The sequence below is a fragment of the Cryptomeria japonica genome, chromosome 7, assembly GCF_030272615.1.
Source record: "Cryptomeria japonica chromosome 7, Sugi_1.0, whole genome shotgun sequence".
Taxonomy (NCBI): domain Eukaryota; kingdom Viridiplantae; phylum Streptophyta; class Pinopsida; order Cupressales; family Cupressaceae; genus Cryptomeria; species Cryptomeria japonica.
In genome coordinates this window covers 489,387,516-489,410,465 of record NC_081411.1, presented here as the reverse complement: position 1 = coordinate 489,410,465, position 22,950 = coordinate 489,387,516, and positions in this window count along the sequence as shown.

Here is a 22,950-nt window from a genome sequence, read left to right as displayed (position 1 = left end):
TTCAAGTGGAACAACTCACTATTATGCTAATCAAGATCACCTAGTCTTCTAACATGATTGAATTGCTAGGCACATTGGTGGATGAAGAAGCCATTAAAAAATCAAAGCGCATTAGAGCTTAGGTCAAAGTTGTGAGCGAATTGATAGATATAATTCTCTCAAAAGGGACACACCTATTAAGCTCCTCAATCAAATTGTTGAACAATTTGGATAGTGTAATGTCTAAACTAGACAAAAAACTTCATTTATTATCTCAAGAATTGGAAACACAAGAGAAGGAATTTGAAGCTTGGACAAAGTTAAATACTTCAAGATAGAAGTGCTAGTGGACAACAGAGTGACCCCCACCAAAAATATGTACATACAACAAAGGGAGGCAATAAAGCTTTGGAAAGAAACTCTCATGAAATTTATAAATGATTTGCAAGAAGAAAAAGAGGAATATATGGATAAGGTGGTTGATATCACTACCAAGGCATCTAAACTTCCTTACAAATTACATGATGAAAATCAAAAGCCATTTCCCATAGACCCAGTTATCCAAGAGTTCAATACATTGGTTTAGAAAGAGATTGAGTCGAAAGAATTCACCCTATCATCCATTGATAATTTTATGGATTTAAAGGTGGCATTAGATAACTTGGGAACATTTTTATAGAAGCAATAAAAGGGATACATCAGAATAGAGGATTCAGTTACACGGGTTCACATAATTTCTAGCCATACCTCAAGACCCGATGAAATGAAGATGCACATTTCCCTTCAAACGTTCGAAAAAGTTTTAAATAAAAAAGTTGATGAAGAAGTGTCTCTGTACACTTAGTATATTTTTATGCTTTGTAGGTTATGTTTTGCATTTTGTTATCAACATTTTACATGCCTTTTTGTATATATCAAATTGCATAAAAGATAGTACAAGTCCTAAATCAAATCAGATTGTACTATTGAATAATTCAAAGTAGTTGTATGATCCCTATTTTTTCTCAAGGCTCCTCTCTATATAAAGGAGAGAGACTCATTGTAAATAATCCTTTAATTTATGCATCAAAACTTTGTTGGTTTGAGGAGTAATATGAGACTTTGAGATTAAGTTGTAAATCAAAATTTTCAATCAATATAGAAAGTAGATTGGCATCCAACCTTTGTTTTGGATTGAATGTGTGGATGAAGTGATATTTTTCTTATGTCATTCTTGTTTCATCATCTTATATTGGTTGAATTGTGCATTGTGTTGAAGGTATTTATTTAAAGAGTCAAATTTAATTTGGTAGACTTTGTGCTACATTATTCCAATTGAAGGTATTGTTATACAATTGATAATAGTTGAAGACTTTATGCAGTCTTCTGTTATCGATTTAGAGTAGTTAAATTGAATTGTGTGTGTGAGGCTTTGTGTTGCACAATCTTCACAATATTGTTAATCTGATCAATTGTTGGAAACAAATAGAGACTTTGAGTTTGTGTTAGTTTCTTGTTCTTAGTTATTAGGATTTGTTGGTACTCTTTTCAATTATTCTTACATATAAGTGTATTGTATATTGGTTAATTGTGGCCCAAATTTGTATCAAGTTGTAGCAAGGAGAAAGTCTATTCTGAAATAAGAGAATAGAAAAACATCTATCCTGAAGTAAGGGGGTAAGCTGGATGTAGCACCCATCGAATAAGTTAGTGAATGTAGTGTAGTTTAGATACTAGTAGTTAAAGTACCACAAGAAGGCAGCCTCCCCTTTGTGAGGAGAGATATAATCTAACCATAGTTGTGGTTGAATCTACCATTTTGTAATCAATTGCTTGATTACAAAATATTCACCGATCATATCCTTATTATGTTATATCATGCCATTTGTTGGGAGAGATTTTTGGGGCACTAATCTCAAATTACTTCCCACATTACCAAATGGAGGTTCTCTAATTATATAGATTTAGAATTACCTTTCATATTTACACTTCCCAGATTCTAACTCTTGCATTTGTAGGGTGCACTTTGAAACTAGAATTCTTAACATGTTGAGATACATAAGAGATAAGATCCTTGGGGACTTCATTTATTTTTTGAGGCCAAAGAACTTAGCTCCTAATTTTATAATTGGGTACAATTGGGGTGATTGGTTCTACAACAATGGTTGCACCATTATGTAGGTTCTGTTAGGATAACCGGTGAACAACTGAGAGAGGGGAGGGGGGTGAATCAGTTGTTGACAGATTATATCATTTAAATCCACTTAATAACCTTTAACCAGATTAAGTACCGGTAAAGCAAAATAGATACCGGTAAGCAATAAAACTTAACAATGAAACATGTAATCAACACAATGCAACCATACCACATAACACCATGATTTGTATGTGGAAAACCCAGAAAGGGAAAAACCACAGTGGGAAGCCTACCCACAGTCAGATGATACTTCTGTAGAAAGTATGTGATACAATGAGGGGCCTACACATGCAGGAAGGCACACTGCCTAGAGCGTACTTCTCATTACAAAAGAGTCTCACTAAGTACAGAGAGGCAACAACCATCTCAAGATAAATGGACAACAATCTAGAATAATGAACTACCAGAGATAGCATCTACCATGCTTGATTATAGTCCCGATTAAGCTCAATATCAGAGGCCTTTGACCTCTTCCTTAATCCCAATTCGATCACCTATGATCGACCAAATCTCCTTCACATATGATATTCCATTCCAAGACCAGGACACATTTTCTTACAATGAGATCTTACATCATTTTATACCAATTCTAAGGCCTAAACCAATTAGGTCAGCCACCTAGAAGATATTACAATAAGATCATTACATAAATCCATATTACAGTCATATGCAATGTCGGCTTAAGACCAAAACAACAATAACCAATCCATAGAACATCCCAAAACATCCTGGTAATGTGTAGAGTACACGTTAACATGATACCGGTCCATATCCTAGATAGGTACCGAACCTATTCTGGGTCCACCATGCCAAAGAAATGTCTTCAAGCAATTGAAGCACAATCAAAGAACATCTTCAGCATCCTGAAATCCATCTAGAAGCCGTACCAACATCACTTATGCATCTTGTCAAGATTCCTCAGTGAAAGCTCTTCTAGTTAATCCTTAAACCAATGCCGGTAAGAGTGTATGATAGAATTCGATTACCAAGTCAATACCAACTGACTAAAACATGCTCAAGGAGTATATAACACATAAAACCAATCATACTCTATTGATCCAAACATGCCAGAAGTGTCCAACAGATAGTCTCTTCTATCGATAACACTAGATGTTCTCCTGGTAACCAAAACATGTATGTCGGTAACCAACCGTAACAACTAGTGTTGACATCAATGACAAAACATCAATGCAACACATAATTAATTCATCCATAATACCAACAATCTCCCCCTTTGGCATTGATGGCAACACTAGATGTGAAAAACATCTAAGTACCAAGAAATGTCAACCAAGTCTCCCCCTATGGAAGATAACCAACAATCTCCTGAATATCAATAATTCTCCCCCTAGGAATGATATCTCTGTAAGTTTTTGAATTTATTTTTCACATCAGTATCTCTCCCCCTTTGATATCAATGCCAAAAATCAGACAAAAATATCAAAGAAACAATATAAACCTTTGAAACTCAAAGCTGACTACTTCCCCTGAGTAGTAGCACCACTCATCAATGTCAGAGTGAATAATATCTTTGATAATGCATGTCAGACTGATGACAAACTGTATCAATCAAGTGTCTGTCGGAGGGGTAGAAACCCCTAACTTGTCTCTCAAATACTCAAATGATTCTTTAGACAGTGGTTTAGTGAATATATCTACACTCTGTTCTTTTGTGTTCACATAAACCAATTTGACTTCCTTTCCTTCTACCTTGTCCTTCAGAAAGTTATACTTTATTGATATATGCTTAGTCTTAGAGTGAAATACCAGATTCTTAGATATGTCAATAGCTGCAGAGTTATCAAAATAGATAACTACCGGTTCACTACAATTTACCTTGATATCCTTCAACATTTTCTTCATCCACAAGACTTGGGTGCAATTAGTTGTTGCTGCAACATATTCAAATTTTGCAGTAGATAAAGAAATGCATGACTATTTTTTGTTGATCCATGAAACCAAATTCTTTCCAAGATAGAAAGCTCCACCAAAAGTGCTCTTCCTATCATTAGTATCTCCTGCCCAATCTGAGTCAGTATATGCACATAAAGTGAAATCATCATTTTTAGAATACCATAAACCATATTCTGTTGTTCCTTGCAAATACTAGAATATCCTCTTTAATGCAGATTCATGATTTTATTTAGGATTAATTTGATATCTTGAAACAATAATTACTGCATTCATAATATCGGGTCTATTCTGAGTTAAATATAACAAGCCACCAATCATAGACTTATACCTTGTCAGATTTACCAGTGTAGAAGCATCCTTGATAGATAATTTCTCACTTGTCACCATAGGAGTACTTACCAGTTTGGAATTATCCATACCAAACTTATTCAAAAATTCCCTCAGATACTTAGTTTGATAGATGAAAATGCCTTTGTCAGTTTGAGTAATCTGCAAACCTAAGAAAAATCTCATCTCACAATCATGGACATTTCAAATTCATTCTTCATATTGTTACCAAATTCCATGCACAATTTATCTTCTCCTCCAAAAATGATATCATCAACAAATACTTCAATAATCAAAATATCATCATCAATGATCTTATAATATACATTACTATCAGCACTGCCTTCAGTAAAACCAAGTTTCAAAAGATATTTATCCAACCTTGCATACCAGGCTCTAGGAGCTTGTTTCAATCCATATAAATCTTTCTTCAATCTGCAAACCATATCTTTATCATCTGTTAGTGAAAATCCATCAGGTTTCTCAATGTATACTTCTTCCTCAAGTTCACCATTCAAAAATGCACATTTAACATCCATTTGATAAACCTTATAGTTCTTATAAGCTGCATAGGCAAGAAATAGTCTAACAGCTTCAATTCTAGCCATAGGTGCAAATGTCTCACCATAATCAATTCCTTCCATTTGAGAATATCCTTTACAAACCAATATAGCCTTGTTTCTTACAACTTGACTATCCTCATTCAGTTTATTCCTAAAAACCCATTTAATTCCAATAACATTCTTATTTTTAGGCCAGGGAACTAAAGTCCAAGTTTCATTCTTCTCTATCTGATCTAATTCATCTTCCATAGCTTTTAACCAATGTTTATCTTTACAAGCTTCAGTAACAGATGCCGGTTAAATTTGAGAAATAAGACATACCTCTTCATTTTCCAATCTTCTTCTTGTCATAACTCTCTTGTTTCTATCTCCAATAATTTGATCTTTAGAATGATTTAATCTTACATACCTTGGTGTCTTTTGAACTTCAGGTTCACTACTCTGATCATCAGTCATAGTTAAATTTTTTGATTTTGTCGGTGTAACTGTCTCAATTTTCTGTACCGGTTGAGGCATTACCGATTCAGTTATGATCATTTCCACTACTGGTTCCCTGTCATATGATATAGATTGATTTATGTACTGCTCATCCACTTTCACATTAGCACTCTCCATAATTTTCTGCAATGTTTTGTTATAACATCTATATGCTTTGCTTTGAATTGAATAACCAAGAAATATCCCATCATCACATCTAGGATCAAACTTTCCAATTGAATTGTCTCTTTTGATATAGCATTTGCTTCCAAAAATTCTGAAATATTTAACAGTAAGTGTATGTCCAAACCACAATTCATAAGGGTTCTTACCGGTTTCACCTTTGATGTGAACTCTATTGAATGTGTAGATTGTTGTACTCACTGCTTCTCTTCAGTAGATGTGAGGCACTTTATCTTCCATCATCGTAGATCTTGTTGCATCCAAAATGGTTTTGTTCTTTCTTTCCACTACTCCATTCTGCTGAGGAGTCTGAGGTGCAGATAACTGTCTCCTAATTCCATTTGTCTCATAGTAACTGTTAAATTCATGAGAAGTCTACTCACCTCATTGATCTGATCTTAGACATTTGATTTTAAATACGATTTATGTTTCAACCTTTTCTTTAAATATCTTTAATTTATCAAAGGATTCAGACTTCTCCTTTAGAAATGTCACCCACATCATCCTAGAATAGTCATCAATAATCAACATGAAATACCTATCACCTTGAAAGCTTTTGGTCCTTGCTGGACCACATAAGTCAGTGTGAATAAAATCAAGTACATCATTAGATTTACCATGTATTCTCTTAAAATAACTTCTAACTTGCTTTCCCAATTGACATTCCTTACATACCGGATTATAAGGCTTCATAATATTAGGTATATCTCTAACTGCCTTAGTTGAACTGATCTTAACAATACAATCAAAATTAACATGACACAACCTCTTATGCCATAACCAACTCTCATCAATATGAGCAATCAAACATGTCTTATTACCAGTGTTCAAGTGAAAGATATTACCTCCAGTCTGAGTACCAGTTGCAATCTCCAAACCAGTCTTGTTAATGATTTTGCATTTTCTATCTTTAAATTGAAGTTGGAAACCATTGTCCACCAATTGACCAACACTCAAAAGATTATGCTTTAAAACTTCTACATAATAGACATTATCAGTATTCTTCTTACCATCTAGAGAAATAATACCTCTACCTTTGATCATACATGCTTTGTCATCTCCAAATATGACTTGATCACCATTGTATTCTTGCAGGGACAAAAAAATTTTCTTATCACCAATGATATGATGTGAGCATCCACTATAAATTACCCATTCATCCTTATCTTCAACTTTTGCTGCCAGGACCTTTTCTTCAGTCATGATAGTCGGTTCCAGTTCATCTTCCTTTAAAGAATAGAACACCCATCCCTTTCCATTACCGGATCCACTAGCAGAGTCTTCTACTGGTTCATCTCTAGAGTCATCACTTACTACTTCCTTATCCGTTATGTAGCATTATTCTTTTCTTGAATCTATATGTGTTCTGCTTAGGCTTAAATGATTTCTTAACTCTTTCCTCAAACCTTGCATTCCTTTCAAGACATTTAGATGCAAAATGACCAATCTTATCACATGCAAAACATTTAAAAGGTGATTTTCCTTCATACTTACTTCTTGTCAGACCTTTAGGTACTCTCCTAGCGAATAAGGCTTCAAGTTGCTCAAATTATTCATCTTATTTCCTCATATCTTCTAATTCTTTTGCATATAGGACTTTCCAATCACTTTTTCTGGTAAATGATGATGATGCATGAAAAGTAGGTTCAGACTTTACAGCTCTAGAAGATCCAAATTCTTCAAGCTCAAAAGAAGATAATTTCCCAATCAGAATGTCTCTGTTAACTAAAGAGTTAGCCATTGTCCTCAACTCATTAATTGTAGTTGCCTTCATCTTATAAGCCAATGGAAGGGCTCTCAAGACCTTGGAAAGTATTTCATCTTCACTCAAAAATCCTCCACAACATTGAATTCCCATAACAATCTCATTTACTCTTTCCATAAACACAACAATTCTTTCATTATCTTCCATCTTCAAGTTTTCATATCTTACCCGATAACCATCAAGTTTAGCAATTTTGATAGTAGGATCACCTTCATTTAGAGTTTGCAATTTATCCCACATAACCTTTGGCGATGATTTATCACTCAATCCCATGATCTACTAATCAGTAAGTGCACACAAGAGGGCTTCTCTAGCTCTGCAATCATTTTCAATATTCTTATCCAAATCTGCAGGAGCAGGATTGTCAGATGCTGGATCATAAGGTGTGTATCCTTTCTCAGTGATCTCCCAAATATCCTTACCAAGACATCTAAGATGAGTCTCCACTCTAATTTTCCATATCCCATAATTTGTTCCATCAAGCTTAGGGATTTCTCTTTTGAAAATAGTTGCCGGTGGATTTGAAGTGTTAGCTGCCATAGGATCTACCTCAAGTGGTTAAGCTTCTGCAAAAGAGGACCAAATATCTGATACCAATTGTTAGGATAATTGGTGAACAACTGAGAGGTAGGGGGGGGGGGGGGGGGGGTGAATCAGTTGTTGACAGATTATATCATTTAAATCCACTTAATAACCTTTAACCAGATTAAGTATCTGTAAAGAAAAATAGATACCAGTAAGCAATAAAACTTAACATTGAAACAGATAATCAACACAATGCAACCATACCACATAGCACCATGATTTGTACATGGAAAACCCAGAAAGGGAAAAACCATGGTGGGAAGCCTACCCACAGTCAGATGATACTTTTGTAGAAAGTATGTGATACAATGAGGGGCCTGCACATGCAGGAAGGCACACTGCCTAGAGCATACTTCTCATTACAAAAGAGTCTCACTGACTACAGAGAGGCAACAACCATCTCAAGATAAATGGACAACAATCTAGAATAATGAACTTCCAGAGATAGCATCTACCATGCCTGATTACAGTCCCAATTAAGCTCAATACCGAAGGCTTTTGACCTCTTCCTTAATCCCAATTTGATCACCTATGATCAACCAAATCTCCTTCGCATATGATATTCCATTCCAAGACCATGACACATTTTCTTACAATGAGATCTTACATCATTTTATACCAACCCTAAGGCCTAAACCAATTAGGTTGGCCACCTAGAAGATATTACAATAAGATCATTACATAAATCCATATTACAATGATATGCCATGTTGGCTTAAGACCAAAACAACAATAACCAATCCATAGAACATCCTGAAACATCTCGGAAACGTGTAGAGTACACGTTAACATGATACCGGTCCATAACCTAGATAGGTACCGGACCTATTCTGGGTCCACCACGCCAAAGAAATGTCTTTAAGCAGTTGAAGCACAATCAAAGAACATCTTCAACATCCTGAAATCCATCTAGAAGCCGCACCAACATCACTTATGCATCCTATCAAGATTCCTCAGTGAAATCTTTGCCGGTTAAACCTTAAACCAATATCGGTAAGAGTCTATGATAGCATCCGATTACCAAGTCAATGCCAACTGACCAAAACATGCTCGAGGAGCATATAATACATAAAACCAATCATACTCTATTGATCCAAACATGTCAGAAGTGTCCAACAGATAGTCTATTCTGTCAATAACACTAGATCTTCTACGAGTAACCAAAACTTGTCTATCGGTAACCAACCATAACAGCTAGTGTTGACATCAATGACAAAACATAAATGCAACACATAATCAATTCATCCATAGTGCCAACAGGTTCATGGTATAGAGGTGAACCCTCGTATCCTTCCAATGCATGTGCCTGAGAGATTGCATTTCCTTAAGGCCATGTGGTAGATCAACAAATTAGATAATATTCATCTAAGGAAGTCAAAGTATGGATCGTCTTTCCCTCTAGTAATGAGGTTTCCTAACTTTGACATTCAAGCCAAAGAAGGATTGGATCATGATACAAAATCAATGGAATATAGAAGGAATTGGCTCCTAATAGGAAATATCACCTTGTAGATTTTACTAAGAAAAATGGAAGAAATGCGACTAAATCAAGGTATGAACATTGACATGATGGGAATGAATATTTAATTAAAACATTCTTAATTAATTAGGAGAAAGAGAGTAAAAGGAAAAAATGGGGAAGTATCCTCATTTCTTAATGAAGAAGACACCTTCTTGACAAAAAATATAAAGGATAATGTGCTCACATCAAGGATCCTATTGAGAGAATGAAGATAGTGATAGAGAATATCAACACTTTGGAGGTGATGCTTCTTATAAATGTACCAAATCTAATACCCTTGGAGGTTGTTAATAAATAGTAGGAATTCGATCTGTTTGAGGTTAAGTGTCCAATTCGAGCATTATTTTCCATATCCTTAAAGGGTGAGTGGGCTCCAAAAATGACATTAGGATATGAAATGTTTAACTTCTAGTTGACTATGATTCATAGAAGTAGGTAGAGAACATTGCATTGAAGAATAATAAATTGCATTGGCTATTCCCTCTCATAGAAGGCATGACATTTATGCAATCCCACTAGAAAGAAGTTAAATAAGATTTGATGATGTAGAGTGATTTATATGGGAATTTAGGTCCCTCACTTGTGAGGTTCCTCTTAGATGATTAGTTTTTTCAGGCTTGATGAATTCAATCTATTTTGGTTAAAATAAAGATAAATGTTGATGTCTAGAGAAAAAAAGGATGAAACCAACAATAAGAAGCATGCATTAAAGAGGATGTTGTTCAAAATATTCAAAAGAAAATTGAAATTGATAATAAAAATGTGACCTCTAAGGAGTGGAGAATGATAGTAAGTGAAAGTTGCTTCTCATTTCTACCTAGATGGGACATCTCTTCTATCATTTCCCTAGATACAACTAGAAGACAAGATCTTGAAGAAGACATTCATGAAGATGAGTAGGTGAAAGAATTTAATTTTGGGTTTGGGTTTAGCAACAAGTATGATAAAATAACCATCTAGTCCATAGCTCTAGAATACAACAAACCATAGGTAGCCCAAAATATTAGTGAGTTAGGTGGAAATTTATTGTTTTAAAGCTAAGTTATAGTAGTCCACCTTAGGAAACATCACTGATTGTAAGAACTATGTTATTTAGTGAAACGAAAACAAAAAGGTTGTAGGTTGATTATGACAAGTTGAAGGAACATTCCAAACTATTGCATGAATACGACAAGGTTAGAGCTATGGTGGCTCAACCTTGAATTACAATGGTAGAAGCTCCAAAGTCACTATCTCTTCTCACCATTATGTCAAATAAGTTGTAATCTCCCCATTTAAAAAATAAAATTAGAGCATAATTAGACTAGTATCCAAAGGTTGATTGGTGTGTTGGAGAGAACTCCAAAGTTATTAAAATGCACAAATTTAGGTTGCAAGGTTTTTATTCTTAGAAATTAGCTTAGTTAGTAGTATGGATCATCATGTCACTTTCAAAGTGGTTTCCATCTTTTGGGGCATTCTCTAAACTTTCGAGAAGTACTCTATTTTTAGTAAGTCACCTAGGTGGTTTTTATCATCATCTGAACTGTCATGCCCAAACTTTTGGGCACAAATGGAATTATTTTTTTTTTTTTTTTTAAATACTTAACCTAGTACAACTAACTTATTAAAATAATGCAAAACTAGTTTAGTCTTTACTATGTTTGAGTGAATCTAACAACTAAATCAATTAGGCAAAAAATGATCTAAGTTAAAAGCGGGATAATAATTCTCCAAAAGAATTATTATTATCTCCCAATTAATAAATAATTAAACTCACTTAACAAATAATCTCTAAATTAATTGATAAGAGATAATATAAGTCTCCAATAGTCTTTCAATTACCTAGGGTCTAAATTAATCTGCCCTAGCTCTTAGATTAAATAAACCTATGAAAAAAAATTACTATTAATTAAAATGCCTAATAAATTCAATTCAAAAGGATTCTAAATCTAGCTCTTAAATAAAACCTTTAAAAAAGAACTCTACTCAAAAACAAATGAAATATCACTATTGAAAGTTTAAACTAATTAGAATCTCAATTTTATACATCTAATCTATATATGTAGCTAATACACCTTAATATATATATATATATATAAGAAAAGTTAGGTTAAAAATAATATATAACCTTGTTTGCAAGGTCTTATGGGGATACCCTATTTAAATCTCAAATAGGGTTTCCCCCCCTTTTTATTACCCAAATATATTTTTTTTTAAAATATATGAATCCCTAACCCCCCCCTTTTTTTATTTCATACAACCCCACACATTTTTGTTTTATAAAATTTATATGTGTTTTGCCCTAACCCGAAAACTGGGTTAGGGCTTTGTGTATGTGTGTGTTTTTATTTTATTTTTTTGTATGTGTGCAGGTGTGAAGGTCGGCGACCATGGGGGAGGCGTCGGATTTGTTTTGCAGGTGGCGGCCATGGTGGGAGAGGTGGAAGAGTTTTCTCACGGGGAGAGGCGGGGGTTACAGCAAGGGACGGTAGAGGCGGTTCCCACGGGGGCTCCCCGCAGAGCGGCTGCAGCCGTGACTGCGGGTCACGGCCCACAGTGGCAGCCTTGGCCGCCGCTATGGGTCGCGGCCCGTAGCATGGCTGCCACTGTCTCTATGGGGCACCGCCCACAAGGGAAGGCCGAAGCCTTCCTGGCTGTGGGTTGTGACCCACAAAGCGGCTGCGGCCGCTGTTGGGGTCGCCGCCCACGGCGAGGCTTCTCCCATTTCCTTTACAACTTGCATGCTAGGGGAGGGGGGTTTCACCGAAACCACTTGATGTTAAATTTTTATTATTATTTTTATTTTATTTTATATATTAAAGGATTTAAAACACTATATATATATATATATATATATATATATATATATGCATATACAAATCCACACCTTAGCATGATGTATATTTTTTTGTTAACTTAAAAAAAAACTGCAGAAGACTAATAAGGAAAAATGACAACATGCAATAGATATATATATTTTTTTTCCATTTTCTATTACGTAATATTTAGGCTTTAAATTTTGCCTTATTTTTTTTGTTTTAAAGCAAATCTGTAAATCTTTATTTATCTTAAACACTAACAGCAAACTTCAATGTATTTTTTTTTTGCTATAAATAAAATGACAGAATGTAATAAATCAAATTTATTTTCTGCAAGTAAAGGAGAGGACAGAATGTAGCAAATTCTAACAACAATTACTTTAGTCTAGGAAGCATAAAAAAATGAATTTAGAGGCAAGCATATTAAGCCTATTTAATCATTTATTGTATTTGCATCTATCTCAATTAGGATTAAATACTTGTTTTCTTATTTCCTAAATTTCCATTGCAAGAAGGTATACAATAAACTTTTATTTTCCAATGTAATAAGAATACATCAAAGCATCATTTTAGCAACTATAGGGACTTAATAAAAGAGTATACATTTCTTTTGCAAGAGTAACTTAATAGAATAAAGCACTTCTTTAAGCATATTAAAATACAATGTAAATATCATTACAAATGGGTTCTCCTTTCCATTGAATGAGAACTAAGAATAAAATACAAGCATTTCTTTACTTTTGGAAAAATAAATACATCATTGAATTTTTTTCTTTACAAAGCTACAATAATAAATACAACTTTCTTTGAATCTTTTCTACAACATAAAAACAACAACTAATTTCTTCTTCTTTCCTTTCCCATCCCAAGCAACCTGCAAATAGAATACAAACTTGACCATGGAGAGCTCACCTCTCAGCCTAGGCTTACTAGAAGCCACCCCCGAGCTTGGAGAACCAAGCACTAGACGGGTCACAAACAAACAACCACAATAAACAAAGGGCAAACACTCAACATACATTTTCCCAACCCAAGCTACACTTTCACCACATCTTGTGATGATTTTTCTACGGGTGGAAGTGGACCAAATACCGTTGGGGAGACTGCAAGCATGGGACAACTCAAGCCACCTCATGGCAATCAAAATACAACAAATACATCTCCACACCCTTATGCCCCCCAAAGGCATATAAGCCATATCTTCTCCCCTTATGACCCCCAAATGCATACACAAGGCTATGCAGCAAGGGTCACAAAGAACACCCTTGAGATCACTCTCCATAAGGAGAGCCTCTCACCCAAGGCTATCATACTTCTTCCAACCCAAGACCATCCTACTCTCCCAAGAGTAGGAGGCCTTGGACACTCCCAATACAAGAAAACATAAAAAGAACAAGGGAAGGAAAAATTACATCTTTCTCCTACAAAGCAAATTACATATACACATCTTCTCATACAAGCATTTTTTTTTTCAAAATAACATATACAACATAACTAAAAAGAAGTAGGACCAACCTTAATCTACCAAAAGGTATGATAGACTTAGTTGGGGATGAGCAGCCCAAATCCACACAAACTCTTCCCCAACACTTCACCACAAATTCTATCCTACAACTATTCTTTCAAAAATTGCATAATCTCCAACAATGGAGAGTGGGTGATTACTCACTAAGTCCCTAATCCTTGCCTAAGAAGGCCTCTCTCACTCTTCCCAACCCCTTGGGTAAAGTGACAGTTCCCATTGGTTGTTCTTCCCAACCTCTTACATGTTGCTAAAACTAGAAAGGGAAAAGGTAAGAGAGGATGGGGAAGAGAGTCTGACACCAAAAGGGAAGGTTGTCTATCCTAGGAGGAACCTTCTAAGTTGAATTTTCGCTCACCTTGGGAAAACCACTTTTTGAGGTGACTAAATAGTCACATGGGAGCAGTCACATGTTTAAAAATACCCCTAACCCATAGGTATACCCTTTGGACCTTTGGAAAAGCCCTAAAACTGACCCTAGGAGTCCATTTGACCCCTTAGAAACCCAACTGAAGTTAACCTATGGGTCAAACCTAAGTTGACCACTCCCAAGACTCCCTACCCAAGGAAAATTTGGGACCACACTCATATGTTTGAATGGCTTTGGTAAAAACAAAACTCCCTCCAAGAGACAAGTCAAAATCAATGACACTAATCAGCACATGTGTCAAGTGACACAATAAAATTCAATATAAAAATCACACAAGGAATTTGTCTCTTGTAGGATTACACAAATAAATAAAATCAATTTAACACACATGCATCATTTTACTTTCACAAATAAAATACAATACAAACGGGGTGTTGTCTCTCCAAATAGACAACCCCTGGCTTAACAAACGTACATAGGTCTAGGTTTGGTTCTCCATATTATTTCCATGGTCACATGGATAATTTTCCTGCGCATCTCAATTAACACATTAGTAATTCCAAATAATCACAAATATATATAATTAAACACATGAATTCCATTACACATCAAACACCCATACACTTGACAATAATAAATCAATATCTCATATATTCCAATTCGATTCCACATAAGCAATTATCATATTCCTCAAAATTGAACCGTTCATATAATAAGCATCCTATTTCTATCATCAAAATGAAGTCCTGCAAATCCAATAATGACATACATCATTTCAAAGTAATTCTATTCTAGCAACATATAAAGTTTCATATTCATAATGCATAAAATGAAGCATCAATATACATCAATGTGATCCAAATCATGGAATCATATAAGTTCTAAATCCATAATGCATAAAATAAAGCATCCATAATAGTCTCAATATGAAAATAACAGAAATGTCAAGATGAGTCGGGGTAGGGCCTCACATGAACTCTTCAATTTCATCTTCATAATTAGAGTTTGATTCAGATGTCATTTCAGTTTGATTTTTGCAATTTAGGTAGAATAATATAAATATTCACTTAAATTCTAATAAGTGATTAAATTAGGTACTATAATTTTTTTTAAATAGGTGATTATGTGCCTCAAAAAGAGGATGCCTAGGAGAAATCAGGGGGACCTTTCCACATGAAATGTTACTAATATTTCAAAAAGGTCATTTTATGTGATAAATGAATTAGTACAGTAATGCCCCCGCTATGAGGCCTATAGGACTTATCTAAAAAAAGGCAAAGAAAATGCAAATTATTATTTTTTATATAAAAATAAAATATACTATAACATGCATTGAGATAAATACAACAAGATAAAGAAAAGATACACAATTAACAACTAGCATTCGTCCTCAAGGCCCCACAATGTAGTTACTTAAGAAAAGTATTTAACTCATAAGAATCATCATTAAATAACTTAACACTATCTATAACCATGTTCATGTTACATATCACATTGCTTTGAGAATATACATAGGATCATAAAATTATATTACAAAGGATCCATAATGATACAGTCTCCAAGAGTCCAAAGATGGAATAAATACATAGATCTACAACCATATGAAAATCTTCAATCTTCCACGACCATCACGAACCTGATGCAGAATGAGGCAAAACCCAATTGGTGTGAATAACACTCCACCCAACCATGTGGTACCATAAGGTCCACCCCCCCATGCTAGGAGGTATTAGCCAGACCCACAAGGTAGAAGAAATCATACAAGGGTACCAACATGACTCATAAGAGCACCAACAAGACTATACTCATAGTGTAATACCCTAAAATTGGTCATCTAAACCATGGGCCCCTAATCTCGACAACATCACCAAGGTCCTAGCCAAAGGCAATTAAATCAATCTTGAGCACATTATTAATTCTTTAATCATCAAAAATCACATGGCAAATCAACTACTCAATATTAATTAAATATTTATTTAATTAATTGAATCATTTCCAATAATATCATTTTGATCAATTATCCCATTTTAATTTATTAAATATCCTTGCATATTTAATTAATTAATAAATTTGCCATTCAATCATGCAAAAAGGATTAATTTATTACAAAAGATGAATTAATTTATTACAAAGAGTTGAATTGAAAATAAAACAAAAATAATTGAATTGAGAGAGAAATCAAACTTGAGATATTATTTCTTTTTCTAAATTTAGAACTTGAAATCAGAAAAGCAATTTAATTGAATTATTGAATTATTCTCTAAAATTGGAACTCAAAGCTTTTCAGAAAAAGAAGTTCAGTTGCATTGAAAAGACCTTTTTCTTGAATAAATTAAAGAATTATCTATTTTTATCCTATATGCATAGAATTAATTTATTATTATTTTCCAATGCAACTTGAACTTCTAATTTGAATGCATTTCAATTAAACTATAATTGGAATCTATCTCAAGGTTAACTGAATCTGATTTCTCAATTATTTTTAATTAATCCTAAATTAAGCTTTTTCTCTTGTGATTCTCTATAAATTTAGTCTTCAGCTCTCATTTCAATTCACCCCAGAGATTTTTGAGAACATGCTTGGAGATTATTATCATGCTAATTTCGCTCTGGAATCATTGAAGATTATTGTGTTTTTAAGATTATTTGCATCCATTTTACATTCATTATTGCTTGCATCCATTGTTGCTTGAATTGATTATTATTGCTTGAATTATTCATCCATCTTGCATCCATATAGCTTAATATCATATAGATTAAATCCTTCATCTTGGTGTAGTCTAGTCACTGGTATTGCTTATAAAAATCTGAGAGCAATCTTATACTCGCATCTTTTAGAAGGCAATTGGTCACTTTGCTATGGTTTATTTCTTATTGATTATTGATTACTAACCATGCATATAATGACTTAATTGAAGTGTTGTGCTTGCAGCTATAGGTTCACTTTTTCACACACACATCTCTGGCACCCACTGTGGGGCCCGAAGACTATATTTTTTCCGGCCTCCAAGACTGACCATTTTTTTTTGTTATTTTCCTGGTTTCAAATTTTTAGGTTTTTTTCGTCCGTACATCTTGTACGACAATTTTTACAGGCTGAAACGACAAACTACAGGTGTTGCACAAATTGCAAATATCCTGTCGTACAAGCAGATCCTCTGTCATACGAGCAGACATCATCAGCAATCTTCTTTCGTACAATACTAAATCCTGTCTCGTACGAGTCAAGTGCCTATCGTACAATTCTATATTTTTTGGTAAAAGAGGCAAATTTCATAATTTTCTCATTTCTAATTGATTATTCTGATGACTGACCCTAACTATTTATCTATCTATCTTAGAGTTTTTCACAGCCTAACTAGTTTTTGCAGAACGCTTGTCGAAGAATATGCTTGTCGCACAAAGACAATATGACTACTAATTCGTTGTCTTTGTAGGTTGCCTAAGGAGAATCGACTAAGCATCGTGTATTCTTTAAATTCATTTCTAGGAACCTAACTTGCTATCTGGTTAAAGAAAAAATTTGTCTTTCATGCTTTTAGAAGATTCTGAGAAGTAGGAGAGTATGCTCTTGTCTTTTTCTAGACAATTAGAAATCCAGACCCTTGAAGCTTTTTCTTTGTTTGAGATTTGTACATCTTTAGCAGGCCTGCCCTCTCGAGGGATTGAAAAACTCTTAAAGTCATTACGACCGGTGTGAGGGGAACTACCTAAGTGGAAATGGCTAGATGCCAAGTACTCCAACCCACTATAAAATAAACATGATTTGATGAAAATCAAGTCAACGACAGTGCTCGGGAATAGCTCTCCTCCGTACCTTTGGGTATATTAAACCTTGGTTTTCAAGGCTGGGAGACCTCTTAATTGAGTGTATACCTCGACACACTGAACGGATCCCTAACTAAATCTAATTTAAAATTAGAAGCTACCTGGTTCACCTCCGAAAGGGGGATAATCTTTGTGCAAGAGAGATAGTAACTCTCCCAAGATACTTGTCATTTTGTGCCCCCATTAGCATTTGGAGTCAGATAATATGGCGTTGAGAATCCATTTCCTGAGACTCAGTGGCCGTATTCTGATTAGCTATTGAGTGTGTACCTGAGTCTACAAACAAAGGTTTTCTTTCTTCACCAAATTCCTTAGGGTTTGCATGTTGTGATTGGAGTCACTATACATACTACTTGTTTGCTGTGTTTTTCACCCCTGAAACAAAAACTAAAATACCAAAAATTGGTGAAGACCAAAAACAACTTAGTGAATCCAAACTCTGTCCATGTCAGAAGCTAGTCCATCCTAAGTCAAAACTCTATCCATGTCAGAAACTAGTCCATCCTAAGTCAAAACTCTGTCCGTGTCAGAAACTAGTCCATCCTGAGTCGAAACTCTGTCCGTGTCAGAAACTAGTCCATCCTGAGTCGAAACTCTGTCCATGTCAGAAACTAGTCCATTTTAAGTCAGAAATATGTTCGAGTTAGAAGCTAGTTTATCCTGGTAAAAAATCAGTCCATCTCAGAATTGGTCATACTCAGTTATCACACTTAGCAATTGGAAAAACTCAGAATTTATAGACTCTGTCCTGTGAACAGTTGTACAAGTCTGATAATCCATCATGCTGCACCAAGTCCTATGTCGTACGAGTCTACTAATTTGTCATCCTATACCAGATTATCTGTCGTACGAGTCTAAGTCATTTATCATCCTGCACTGTATCCTGTCTCGTACGAGATAGAATTGCCTTCAGTCTTTTGTTGTCCTGCACATGCCCATTTGTCATATGGTACAAGGCAACAACTTGTATGAAACAGAACTATTGTCATCCTGTAGCTGCTAAATTGTCATCTGGTCTAGAAAATCCTGTCGTACAAGTCTCTAGTTTTGTCAGAATAGAACAGTCAAACTTGCTTAAAAACAGCTTACAACAAACATAATACTGGTTATCATTTTCCTGAGCATAAATAGATCAAGACAGTGTACCTCTGCCATTTGCATTGCACGATTTGGTCGATCACCTTTCAGCTAGTTCAATCAACTACCTATCAAATTTTAGTCACTTAGATAACGTCTTATATAGGATAGATCGTTCCTGAAACCAGACTGAATCTTACACTATACTTAGAATCAACTTAGATAATGTCTTAAATAGGATAGATCATTCCTGAAATCAGACTAAATCTCAGTTGTTTCTCCTAAACAATACTCTAAACAGAACAACTAGCTCTGAAATTGATCTTGACCTCTGCATCACAAACAAATTTAGGTCACACAAATCCATAAAGATGCCTATTCAAACCAGGAGTTCTCATAAGAAAGAAGCCAAAGGCAAAGAACAACCCTTCAAATATCAAGATAATCCGTTCTATGTGAAGGATCCACTCACTGACATGTTGTCATCATCAGGCGGACCAATTTTTGATGAACCTGAATCTCCCACCATACATGAGACAGAATACAATGATGGAAACAAAAATGACCGTAATATTCCCAAAAATCATAATAACTCCTCATCATCCAGTGAGATTGACGAAGACGCTGAACCTCCAGAAAAAGAAATCCTTGACTGTCCGAAAGACAAAGACTTTAGAAAAATGATGAAAACTATCATGAATCAAGAGAAGGAAGAGTATTTCTTAGAACTAGCAAAACAAGGTGCAAAACTTCCTATTGGATATGATGTTCAGACACTTGTTACTAAAATGGAAGACTCACCTATACTCATGGTACACAAATAGTTACTAGCTTTGTGGATGGAGGTCACATAACTGAAGAATAGGATAAGTCTCCAAAACAATATTCTCTGGAAACAATATGTCCCTTTCCATTTGACAAGAATCTACACATGCCTCCATTTCCTTCACGAGTGGAAATCCCAAAATTTGACAAATATGATGGTACCTCAGATCCTCAAGATCATGTTAGGGAATTTAGTGCTGCTTGTATGGAGTTCATGCATGATCAAACATACCTCATGCATCTCTTCCCAAGGAGTTTAGGGGGTCAAGCAATGGAATGGTTTTCAAGTCTACCCAAAGGAATAAAAACATTTGAAGAACTAATCCAACTATTTTTACAACAATACTCATACAACATTCGACATCCTGTAACTATGATCGATCTTTGTAATACTCAATAGAAAACAGGGGAACCTCTTCTTACTTTTCTCCAATGCTGGAGAAAGATGTTCTCTAGGTACCCACAACCTATTCCAGACTCTAAGAAAATGGATATATTTGTCAATAACTTGGTCCCCAAACTAAAATATAGCATACAAATGCAAGTACACCCATCATTTAACATAATGGTAGATAATGCCATTCGAATGGAAGATGTGCTCATAAAGAAGGGAGATATCACACCTTGGAAAGAAACACAAACATGATCTAGCTCTAAAGAGAAGAACAAGTATTGGAAATTTGCCAAAGACAACAACAAGAATGTTGTTAATGATGGAGTAGTAGACACTGTCAAAACCAACTCAAAATCCACAATATTCAACTTGGCTAGTGGTACACAAGCACTTAAAGCTACTGAGATTGCAGCAGAGAATCCGCCAAAGAAAACAAAGGAATGGCTCAAAGAAAAGCCTTGGCTTTCCAAACCTAAGCATGATTTTACTCCTCTTGAAGAATCATATGAATCCTCTTTCAAAACTCTATTGGCAAAAAACTTGATAACACTACCAGATAACTCCAGACCATATGATCCAGATGTCAAACCAAGATGGTGGAGAGAAAATGAATACTGTGAATTCCATCGGAATAAGGGTCATAACATAAATAATTGTATGAAGCTAAAACATGAGATTCAAGATCTCATAGATGCTGGTAAACTTGTTGTTGGGAATCATCCAACCAATGCTGATCATAAAGCATTTAAAGACCCTTTGCCTGCTTACAAACAAGGTGATTCCTCAAAGACCAAAGGAGGTGCCAGGTTAAATTATACTTATGCCAGCCAGGACAACGTTATCAACATGATTGAGCCTTCATACTCAGAATATTTCAATGTGATTATAGTTCAAGATAAACCAAATGAATCACGATATGCAAGAGCTCTGACCCGATCTCAAAAGAAAGTTACCCTCCAAGGAGCTAGTTCTTCCAACCCGGCTCAAGAAACATCAAATCCAACATCCTTGCCAAACAAACAAAAGGAATCAACCTTTGACAAATTTAAAAGATTAACCTCATCATCATCCTCTGGATACAGCGTGGTTGAACAGTTAAAATGGACAAATGCTCAAATTTCAATTTTTGAATTGCTACAACTCTCATCTGCTCACAAGGAAATCCTAGACAAAGCATTGCTCACTACCAACGTTACAAAAGATTTAGACATTGATCGGTTTCAGTCTATGGTGGGTCATCTGACTTCACCTCACTATTTGACCTTCTCTGAAGAAGATGACAATTCATTAAACCATCCACATAACCAACCATTGCATATTGAAGCCATGATCCACAAACATAGAGTCAAACATGTTTTGATAGATGGAGGCACGAGGTTGAATATCTGTACTTATCATCTGCTTACACAACTAGGATTCTCTGAAAATGTCATTGATCCAGGCAAGAAAATAACAATTAAAGCCTATGATGAGGAAGAGAGGACCTCCAAAGGTCTGGTATCATTACCAATCAGAGTGGGACTGGTAGAGAGAGATGTCCTTTTCCAGGTTCTTGATATTCCATTGTCATACAATATATTACTGGGGAGGCCATGCATTCATGAAATGAAGGCAGTACCGTCAACATATCACCAATGCTTAAAGTTTCCTTATAACGGAGCTAAAGTCAGTATTCCTACTGATACAAATGTCATTTGTAATGCATTAACAAAAGGTGCAGATACTTTTTTGCCTCATAATAGGGCAGCCTCATCATCATCCTCTGGATACAGCATGGTTGAACAGTTAAAACGGAAAAATGCTCAAATTTCAATTTTTGAATTGCTACAACTCTCATCTGCTCACAAGGAAATCCTAGACAAAGCATTGCTCACTACCAATGTTACAAAAGATTTAGACATTGATCGGTTTCAGTCTATGGTGGGTCATCTGACTTCACCTCACTATTTGACCTTCTCTGAAGAAGATGACAATTCATTAAATCATCCACATAACCAACCATTGCATATTGAAGCCATGATCCACAAACATAGAGTCAAACGTGTTTTGATAGATGGAGGCGCGAGGTTGAATATCTATACTTATCATCTGCTTACACAACTAGGATTCTCTGAAAATGTCATTGATCCAGGCAAGAAAATAACAATTAAAGCCTATGATGAGGAAGAGAGGACCTCCAAAGGTCTGGTATCATTACCAATCAGAGTGGGACTGGTAGAGAGAGATGTCCTTTTCCAGGTTCTTGATATTCCATTGTCATACAATATATTACTGGGGAGGCCATGCATTCATGAAATGAAGGCAGTACCGTCAACATATCACCAATGCTTAAAGTTTCCTTATAACGGAGCTAAAGTCAGTATTCCTATTGATACAAATGTCATTTGTAATGCATTAACAAAAGGTGCAGATACTTTTTTGCCTCATAATAGGGCAGCCTCTCCAAATGAAGATCCAGAAACATTGATGAAAGATTTAGAAAAGAGATTGAAGATTACAGATATCGACATGGATGGCTACAAGATAGAACTAGTACTATCATTAGTTTCTCTCCCTCCATCACCAAAATAGTTGGGCAAACCATCAGAGGCTATGAGAACACAAACTTCAGCTCCGAATACTATATACGATGGTCTCTTTAT